The following is an 11,816-nucleotide window of genomic DNA, read 5'->3' on the forward strand; positions in this document are numbered from 1 at the left end:
CATTGTTTCTAAGTGTGGGAAAATCTTAAAGATGTCTGCTGTTTTCAGATTCTAACCATTTCTTTCCCCCCTCCATTTCTGTTATTGGAGTGCCCTTTTAAGAGTAGTTCCTCTTTGCCATTCCAGGTTATCCACTTCTGTACCAAGATATGTGTTTACCATGCCCCATTTGTACTTCTCCACGACAACACACTCTAAAACAACATATTTGAGTGGAGGTCCAATGGCAATGATATTTTGGGCTATCATGCTATGTGTATTGTAGCAATGCATCATGGGGATCAGGCAGATATGCTGCACCTCCTGCAGTGTACTTACAATCTTGCCGTGCGCAGCCTTATTTCCCCAGATTGTTCGCCCCTATATAAAAATTGGTTTCATTACAGTTTTAAGTATCAAATAACAATTTGAGCCCAAATCATTTTCAACAGTGTCTTTGTACTGCATGAAATATCTTTTTAACCTTGACTCATGGGTGTAGTTGACACTATGAAATGTCAGCTTGCTGTCCCTATATATTCAGAGGTACTGGTACTTAATTGCCCTAGTTATTTACTGTCCATAAATTTTGGCAGTGGAATTCGACTTTATTGTGCTTCTGAAGACAATACATTCACTTTTGTTCTGTAGATAACGTGAGTCTGCTTTGTTCTTTCCAGTCGTCAATGATTCTCATGCATTCTGCCACTTTCCTTCTATTTCTTTCTTTGAATTCCCTTGGATCACTAATCGTCAAAGAGTAGCACTTGCCACAAAGGATTTTTTCAAAAGAAAAACGTATAAATACATTCATTCATTACCATGGTGAAGAGATACACATATATTATAACTTCACTCTTGAGAAGTCAAGTTAAAAATATTCACTTAGAAAATACAAGGGGTTTGAAATCAACCAATCCTCAACTGCAGTTTTGAACCTATTATAAGTAGTTTCTTTTGCAGTGTGGGATGGTTTATTGTAGAATTTTAAGGCAAGGTTATTCGACTGGTTGAAGGTTTAGGACAATCTGCATTTGTCAATTTCTTACATATTTCTTGATCTTGTATCATGGCTGTGCATATTGCCTCTTACTGCAAAGTTGTATACATTATCTATGACATGAATTGAGCACTGGTAAATATATATGTTAAAGAATGTCATAACACTTAGCCTGACAAATAGTGGATGACAGTGATGATGATAGCCAGAGCTCCTGATCCTAACTGCTTTCTTTTGTAACATAATCAGAGCTTTTGTATCACTTGCATGTCCCTAAAGCCTTAGGCAATGACTTAGGTGACTTTGGAAAAAGGTGGAATACAGGTAGGTAACTCTCAAATGTTCCTCAGGAACACAGCTTTTAAGTCTACTGATCAGGAAGGGTTTCTTGGAAACTTTTTTGGAGATTGCAGTTACATGGCTTTTCCAGGAATGATTAGGGTCAACAAAAAACCCTGGGAGTTTGAGAGAGCCCTATAATATAATATTATATATATATATATATATATAATAATATTATATATATTTCTACATTATATTATATATATATATATATATATATATATATATATATATATATATATATATATATATATATATATATATATATATATATATATATATATTATAATATTATATATATTTCTACATTATAATATATATATTATATAAATTATATATATACATATATATAATATATATTAACCATAGAGACACAAAGAAAGGAAACTCACAATATGTTGTTTTAATGTTTCGATGGCTCGGCCGTTGTCTTCAGAATGGCGTTCTTGGGGAAGAGCGGAGAGGACATGTGTGGGGGAGAGGTGGGGGAAGGGGAGATAAGGGACCAATAGGAGATGAACAAGGGGGTGGGACGGATATGTAGGCAGCCATATGATGCATTTAGTGGGCTTGGTTCAGCCCAGATGGTTTAAATGACTGGGTCACCCAGATATGCCCCATCTTGTGGGCTCTCACCTTTATTATACTAGCAGATTTGGGAAGGGTTTCCATCACCAAAATGGAGAAGCAGTCATCAAAAGATTGATTGTGAGAAGCAGTGTGAGTAGGGATGGGATAATTAAGGATGGTGGGAGCTTTCGAGGAATACTGGTGGTTATTCATGCGGAGGGAAAGTGTGGTCGTGTAGTCGCCCACATAGAAGGCAGGGCAGAAGTTACAGGAGGGGCAATATATAATATTTTTTGAGGTACAGGTGGCAACCGTTTGGGTGTTGTTATTGTTATAAAAGGATATTCTCTCTTTTCTATCCAAATTTGTTCCCAAAGAAGGTCGGTCTAAAAGATATATTCATTCTTTCGCCACCCAATCCTAAGACCCCCCATTTCTATTTGCTACCCAAAATCCACAAAACCAATAACCCCGGACGCCCTTTTGTCTCCAGCATCAACTCACCCACTGAATGAATCTCCGCATAAATAGACCACCACCTTCAACCAATAGCCACTTCACACCCTTTTTACATCAAAGATTCGCAACACTTTCTGGAACGGCCACACTCAATCCCAATTCCGCAAAACACGACCATTCTCATGGCCATGATAGACGTTACATCTCTGTATGCCTCCATTCCCTCCAAAGAAGACTTAGAAGCTCTGCAATATTACCTCTCCCTACTATCCTCTCCGCTTTCTTTGTGTCTCTATGGTTTAAAAATCCACATCTGCTGTTGTATATATAAAATATATATATAATTATATATATAAATATAATTTTATAATATATATATATAATTATGTAAATATATAATATATATACTATATATATATATATATATATATATATATATATTATATATATAATATCCCTCCCCGGACTACAACCTTGACGTGGTGGAAGGGCTTGTGCGTTCCGATGACCCCTAGAGCTGTGCTGGCGGGAGTAATAAAAATTGCTCCTGGTAGGGTCACCCATGCCAGATAGGTCGAAGGTTAGGAGCCAGACGAAAGGTAGTCCACGCAGCGTCTGTTCCTCAGTGAGGCGGCTGCAATGGCGTCTGACCCCAGTGGGGCGGCCAGTAAGTGATGGTGTCACGTTAAAAACACTATTGAGGAAGGCAACGGGAAACCACCTCAATTATCATTCCCAAGAAAAATATGATGGACAATAGAGATATTTTGAGTCCTGGCAACCACGGGGCTCGGCCCAATCGGCCGTGTGTCGTGCCCGGCAGCGGGGGAGGCAAGGCTTCCGCGGTCGTCATCCAACGAAACCCTTGCAAGGGAAAACCAGCAGCAGCAGCAGGACAGAAGACGCAGGAGAAGAAGACCAAATTAGTTAGAATACGAACGTGGAATGTTAGGACAATGATGAGGACAGGGAAATTGGAGAATGTTAAGCGAGAGATGGAAAGGGGAAATATAGATATTTTAGGTCTATGCGAGGTGAGATGGAAAGATAGCGGGCATTACTGGAGTGATAAGTATAGAATAATATACAGCGGTGGGGACGAGAGCCAACGAGGGGTTGCCATAGTATTAAATGAAGAGGTAGGGAGAAGCGTAGTCAACATAGAGCAGGTAACAGATAGAATACTACTAGTGGAGATAAAAGCAGAACCGATGAACTTAGTTATTATTCAGGTATACATGCCACCGAGCAACCATAAGGAAGAAGAGGTCGATAGGATGTACGATCAGTTAGAGGACATAATCGTGTGTGTTCATGCAGGGAAACATTTGATAGTGATGGGGGATTGGAATGCGACGGTAGGCGAAGGAAGAGATGGTGACTAGGTCGGGGACTACGGTTTAGGCACGAGGAATGACCGCGGGGAGAAAGCAGTTGGGTTCTGCAGGAGACAGGGGTTAGTCATCACCAACACTTGGTTTAGACACCACAAAAGACGCAGGTATACATGGAAAATGCCAGGTGACTCAGAAAGGTATCAGCTAGATTATATCCTGGTTAGACACAGGTTTAGGAACAGTGTGATGAATTCCCACAGCTTCCCGGAGGCGGATGCGGACTCTGACCACAATTTAGTTGTAATGAAATGTAGCGTCCGTTTCAAAAAGATAAGGCAGGGGCGGCGAGTTAGAATATGGAATGTAGAAGCATTAAATGGGTTGAAAAGGAAGGAATACAAACAGGCGGTAGAGAAAATCATGGAGGATGGTAAAGGGCTTAGTACTATCGAACAAAAATGGGAAATGATCAAGGAAGGGTTGTCTAAAGCCGCAAAAGACACTATTGGAACCGTTAACGCTAAAAGAACTAGGAAACCATGGATCACGGATGAGATGATTACAAAGATGGATGAGCGGCGAATATGGAAGAATATAAATACAGAATTAGGCAAAATGAAGTACAAAGAATTGAGCAATAAATTGAGGCGGGCAACAAATAAAGCAAAAGAAGCATGGTGGAAGACGCAGTGCGAGGATATGGAAAGTCTGCAGAGGAAGGGTGAAATCGGTGCGCTGTACAGCAAAGCGTTTGATAGAGTGAATTGGGAAAAACTAATGAGTATATTGCAGAAAATAGGAATAGATTGGAGGGAAAGGAGGCTAATCCGCAACCTGTACATGTCTCAGACTGCTCAGGTGCGAGTGGGGAACGGCGAGTCCGGTGGGCAGTGTTAGGAAGAGGTGTAAGGCAGGGTTGCCCATTATCACCGTTGCTGTTCAACCTGTATGCAGAGGAAATGATTAAAGAGGCATGGGAAGAACTGGAGGTAGGAATGAAGGTGGGCGGGGAATTCATAAAATCAGTTAGCTTTGCTGATGACCAAGCTTTAGTTTGTCAGTCAGCCAAGGGGCTGCAAGCATTGCTGAGTGAATTGGAAATTCAGTGCGACAGGTATGGGATGAAAATCAGTATTAATAAAACGATGATTTTAGATAGATACAATTACGATTTTCTCGAAAGAAAAAGGCTAAGCTTAACATGAAAATAGGAGGGCAAAAACTAGAGCAGGTAGAACAGTTTACGTGTCTCGGTTGTGTTTTGGACCAACACGGTCAAAGTAGTAGGGACGTAAGGAGAAGAATTGCACTAGGCAAAGAGGCTTTCACAAGGAGGAGGGAGTTCATGAGAGGGACGTTGAGTAAGGATGTTAAGAAAAGACTCGTAAAAACTTTGATATGGAGCATAGCTACAGGTATGTACGGCGCGGAAACGTGGTCGTTGAAGCAGGAGGATAGACGTAGACTGGAGGCTTTTGAAATGTGGGTGTGTAGAAGAATGGAGAAAGTGAAATGGACAGAGAAGAAAACAAACGTGGAAGTACTTGGTATGGTGGGCGAAGAGAGGTGTTTGTTGGGAGCAATCCTATGGAAGCAGGAAAAGTGGCTGAAGGGGGTATTGACCGGCAGCGGGATGTTGACGGCTGTAATTGAGGGGAGAATGTTAGGCAAACGTTATATATATACATATATATATATATATATATATATATATATGTATATATATATACATATATATATATATATATATATATATATATATATACATATATATACATACATATATATATATGTAACTTCTGCCCTGCCTTCTACGTGGGCGAATGCACGACCGCACTTTCCCTCCGCATGAATAACCACCGATATTCCACCAAATCTCCCACCTTTCTTAATTACCCCCCCCCTACTCACACCGCTTCCCACAACCAATCTTTTGACGACTGCTTCTCTGTTTCGGTTATTGAAATCCTTCCCAAATCTGCGAGTATAATAGAAGTGAGAACCCGCGAGATGGCGCATATCTGGGTGGCCCAATCATTCAAACCGCCCGGGCTGAACCAAGCCCACTGAATGCATCAATTGGCTGCCTACATATCCCCCCCACCCCCTTGTTCATTTCCTATTGGTCCCTTTACCTCTCCTTCCCCCACCTCTCCCCCGCACATCCTCTCCGCTCTTCCCCGAGAACGCCATTCTGAAGACGACAGCCGTGCTGTCGAAACGTAAAATAACAAATTGTAAGTGTCCTTTCTTTGTGTCTCTATATTCTAAAAATCTACATCTGTGTTTTTTATATATTTGTGTGTCGCCGAAGAGCGTTCCATTTCGAAGATATTTTATATATATATATATATATATATATATATATGTATATATATATACACACATATATATATACATATATATATATATATATATGTATATATATATGTATATATATACATATATATATATATATACACACACACACACACACATATATATATATATATATATATACTCATATATACAGAAACAGATATAAGGAAAAGGGATAGGAACACATATAAAGGACGAACACAATAAAGGTGGGGAAGGCGGAATCGAACGGATCACAAGAGTAAAAATATCTCCTCAACCGGGACTCGAACACCGGATCTTTCCACTTGCCGGGCGGATGCTCTTAACCACTTGAGCTATCGAGGATAGTCAATTTACCCTGAGATCCGTGGGTCTAATATGTCGCCAAGCGCCCCGATTCTTTCAGCCAAGAGATGGCGTCAGGGGGCAGTTTCACCCACCAAAGGAGAAATAGACAATACACAAGGAAAGGAAAGGACAGTGGGTTAGAATTCATACAACATCATACAGGAAAGGAACAGTGCGTTTCGTGGCACGCATAGCCAGAAGAAAGAGATGAGCCACATTGGCCAAATACAGATACACTATCCCTTTTCCTTATATCTGTTTCTGTATATATGAGTATTTATTCGCCGTTTGGCGGGATTTCGTGTTTGAATGTGTATTTGGCCAATGTGGCTCATCTCTTTCTTCTGGCTATGCGTGCCACGAAACGCACTGTTCCTTTCCTGTATGATGTTGTATGAATTCTAACCCACTGTCCTTTCCTTTCCTTGTGTATTGTCTATTTCTCCTTTGGTGGGTGAAACTGCCCCCTGACGCCATCTCTTGGCTGAAAGAATCGGAGCGCTTGGCGACATATTAGACCCACGGATCTCAGGGTAAATTGACTATCCTCGATAGCTCAAGTGGTTAAGAGCATCCGCCCGGCAAGTGGAAAGATCCGGTGTTCGAGTCCCGGTTGAGGAGATATTTTTACTCTTGTGATCCGTTCGATTCCGCCTTCCCCACCTTTATTGTGTTCGTCCTTTATATGTGTTCCTATCCCTTTTCCTTATATCTGTTTCTGTATATATGAGTATTTATTCGCCGTTTGGCGGGATTTCGTGTTTGAATGTGTATTTGGCCAATGTGGCTCATCTCTTTCTTCTGGCTATGCGTGCCACGAAACGCACTGTTCCTTTCCTGTATGATGTTGTATGAATTCTAACCCACTGTCCTTTCCTTTCCTTGTGTATTGTCTATTTCTCCTTTGGTGGGTGAAACTGCCCCCTGACGCCATCTCTTGGCTGAAAGAATCGGGGCGCTTGGCGACATATTAGACCCACGGATCTCAGGGTAAATTGACTATCCTCGATAGCTCAAGTGGTTAAGAGCATCCGCCCGGCAAGTGGAAAGATCCGGTGTTCGAGTCCCGGTTGAGGAGATATTTTTACTCTTGTGATCCGTTCGATTCCGCCTTCCCCACCTTTATTGTGTTCGTCCTTTATATGTGTTCCTATCCCTTTTCCTTATATCTGTTTCTGTATATATGAGTATTTATTCGCCGTTTGGCGGGATTTCGTGTTTGAATGTATATGTATATATATATATATATATATATATATATATATATATATATATATATATATATATATATATATATATATATATATATATATATATACACAGGGTTCGTCCGGAAAATAAGTGTACTGCGCTCAGGAAAAAATATTTATTACACTTTTACATATCTTAAGCTATTTTCCTCAAAATAGGACCCTTGTGAGTTGATACACTTGTTCCAGCGGCGTTCCCATTCCTGGAACGCTCCCGCGAAGGCATCATCGGGAACCTCTCGAAGACACGTCGTACCGGCCTCTTTGACGGCGTCCAAAGTCCCGTATCGCGTAATATTGAGTCAAAGTTTATTGACAGACTTCGATTAGGAAACACTTGGAGAATCATCTCAAAAGAATTTCAATCACAAAAATTCGAAACAAATGCTCGTGTTAGAGCGGGATGAACCATCAGTCGCTATTTTTTTTCAAATTTGCATCTAAATAAGGTTAAAACTAATAAGCCGGCCAATTCGAAATCCCAAGGTTTATCATTTACCTTGGCAACTCGTAATCCAGAACGATGTCATTAAAAAGCGACTCGAAATTGCCATAAAATTATTTTTAAAACGCATAAACTAGGAAAAGGTGAAGGTGAAATCTATTAGAGAGAGGAAGAGTTTTACGACACAGATAAAATTTACAGAACCCGAATGATTATTTCACTTACGGTTGGGAATACGAAGAAACTAACCCCCAAAACTTTTATAATAATTAGTATTTAACTAATGACTTTTCTAGTTTTTAAATATTATTTCTCGTAATTAAATATAAAGAGGGTACCTGAAATTTCTGTCAACTGACTCCAGTTTACAGGAAAATAGGGAAAATTCTTGTCACGGACATACAAAAGTAAAAATTCAAGAGAAAAATGAAATAAAAATAGAGTAATTATAATTTCTGAAGTGAAACTATGAAGGGGAAAAATTGAAAGAAGATACACCGGAGCATTTAGATAAGCAACGATGAAAAAAGCTCATAAAGGGATGGATTATTCAGGATATTGAATGCGAAAAATGTCCTCTTACCAGAAGAAACAACCATATACAGTAAAATCTGTTGCCTCTGCCATTAAAAGCAGTGTATGTAAACCACCATGGAATTATTATTCTATGAATATAAGGCATGGATCATAGTAAAGAAGGAAAAAAATTTTTAAAGTAATGTAATTGTGCTACTGAATGAGAAAAAAGGAAATAAAAAAGATGCCAAAAAAAAGAAATTAATAGGCAATGAAATGAGTGAAGGAAAGAAGAATCCTATGGCAGGCAGTTAAAACATGGAAGAAGTTCGAAATTAATTAAACCAACCCTGCAGAACTTCAAATGCAAGGCGTGCTTCAAATGCAAAGTATCACGAAAAGGATGACAGTAAATGAATAGAAGGCAGTGTTTCAATATTTTGAAGAAATATGTAGAAATGTGAAAGATTAAATTCAAAAGGAGGTCTGTTAAGATAAACCAATCCTTCTAAATATTAAGGAGCTCAGAAGAGGGCTGCTTTGGCATCACTAAAACCGATGTGAATCGATTGTGTTACCTTGGTAAAAATTGTGAGGTAAAAATAATAAATATAGTGATATTTAGTCAATAATATCAGTTAAGATAACTTAATGGCTACTGACACCTAGGAAAGCCCCCAATCTATGATTCATCGAAGAGTATCGTTGGCACCAGTCCGAAAATCTAATCGCAAAAAACAGTGCGGATGTATATCAGCAAAAAAGGGGACTACGAAAAAACCCTTATATTCAATGCTGCATCCTTATCGGGAGATTTTATTTCATCGGGGGATAATTGGACCCGAGGATGCGATGAATGCATATTGGAGTCAGAAAATGATAAAATAGAATGCGTTTCAAGGAGTGCTAAATTTAGAATACTTTATTTAAATTGCTCATGACACCATGAAGTTATCAATAACAATATTTGAGTCATCAAATTAAAATCCATGTATCGTATTTTCCAGTCTTGATTCGATTTTTGAAAATGTGTATTGCTGAGGACAGTCAAATAATTTGACTATATATTTTTACCCTGGATATCTCGTTTTCATTATTTCTAGAGTCCTCGTCCTTTTACAAAAAGTGCAGTGGTAGTCTAAATTTCATCTGAACACTTTCAAAATATTTGCATTTCCTTTATCTCTGTGTTGTCATGTCATGAATCTCGATTTCTTAGGCGGATACGTTAGTCGAAGCGCTTTAAATGTGGTTGTTATAAGAGAAAAGTTATAATTGAGCTGATTCTACAAAAAGTGGATCATATTTAGTCTGAGAAGAATTAATAGTGTTGAATAAGAAGCCAATAGTAAAACGATTGAAATCTAGATGTGTTAGTGAATGAATGAAACCATCAAATGTGAAACAATAATAAAGAAAATTTGATTGGAAAATATTCCCGAATATAAGTGAAATTTTGATTACGCGAAATACATGAATGAAGGTTGGTTACGAACAATACTTCCAATATATGTCCAAAAAAGTGGTAATTTATAACGAGTACGTAGCGTACCTTTTTCTCAAAGTGGAACATGATTGAGGCAGGAGTCCGTTGTTTAGAGTTCTTTAGCAAGAGGCAGCAATAGCTCAACTTTCAGAAATCTTCTTTATGCGTCTAGTGCATTCCTTCGTTTACATGCACGACAGCAGTTCAAAACACGTGCGATCAGATACCAACGAATAACACCCCAGAGTTCATACTTTTTCATTAGGGTGACAAGGATTATATACTATTACTTGCAAAGGGACGGCGGATTTGAAACCCAAGTAACTCCTAAAAATGACTTTATGCCTCGATGCTCGTAACTTTGGGATATTAAATGAGGGAATATGTTAGCATCATTACTACACCAAATAAATACTTCTAGCCATACTAAGTCACCATGCATAAAACAAACGAAGAAATATAAAGCGAAAATGAGAAATTAATAGACAGGAGGAACAGTAAATGAATTGGGAAGTGTAAACGTGATAATATTTTGAAGGTAAGTTTAATTAAAATAGAGAAAGCGCTATCCGTCTTTATTTTATGATTGATAGCGTTCGGCGTTGCTTTGTGGAACTTTTATGAACACTTAAATAAAAATGATAAATTTTTGCTATTCCACAAGAGAATTTATTCAGGTGACTAATAGTTTTTGCGGCTCAATATCATCATCCGGTCACAGTGTAATCCTAATGATGGTTCCCACAAAAACACGAGAATATTTGAACAAGTTGAATTTTAATTCAGAGTTTTTAATCATATTTATTTTTAATTTATAACCGAAAATTTTCAAATTCAGGCGAAGTAGTACAGGAAGAATAATGAATTTTTATAGTTCGAGACAATACTTGAAGCATATATCTAAAATGAAAAAATTAATAAATCGTGACTAGAAAGCAACACGAGTCATATAATTGACACCATGAAATCCCTCTGAAGTTTGACGCGAGGAAAAGCGACCTAATTTATACAAACTTGACTGAAAATCATGGAATAAAGAGTTTTTCTCAAGCAAACCAAATTTAGTTTTTTGTTTAAGGGCACCACAAGTAGCTGATACAGGGTTCGTCTGGAAAATAAGTTTACTGAGCTCAGGAAAAAAAATTTATTACACTTTTACATATCTTAAGCTAATATTCCTCAAAATAGGACCCTTGTGAGTCGATACACTTGTTCCAGCGGCGTTCCCATTCCTGGAACGCTCCCGCGAAGGCATCATCGGGAACCTCTCGAAGACACGTCGTACCGGCCTCTTTGACGGCGTCCAAAGTCCCGTATCGCGTTCCTTTCAAACTCCTCTTTATCTTCGGGAACAGAAAGAAGTCCGGTGGTGCCAAGTCCGGGCTGTAGGGTGGGTGCGGCAGCGTTGCCACGCCGTGCTTGGCCGAGAAGTCCGACACGACAAGCGCGGTGTGAGACGGCGCATTGTCGTGATGCAGCCGCCAGATGTTTTTGATCGCTGGCCGGACGCGGGCGACTCGTTTTCGAAGCCTGTCGAGCACTTGGACGTAAAATGCAGCATTTACAGTTTGTCGTTCAGGTACAAATTCGTAGTGGACGACTCCCCTTTTGTCAAAAAAGACAATCAAATCAGTACACTTATTTTCCGGACGAACCCTGTATATATATATGTATATATATATATATATATATATATATATATATATATATATATATATATATATATATATATATATATATATAT

This window comes from Hetaerina americana, unplaced genomic scaffold, assembly GCF_022747635.1.
Source record: "Hetaerina americana unplaced genomic scaffold, ioHetAmer1.1.p SCAF_6, whole genome shotgun sequence".
NCBI classification, from domain to species: Eukaryota; Metazoa; Arthropoda; class Insecta; order Odonata; family Calopterygidae; genus Hetaerina; species Hetaerina americana.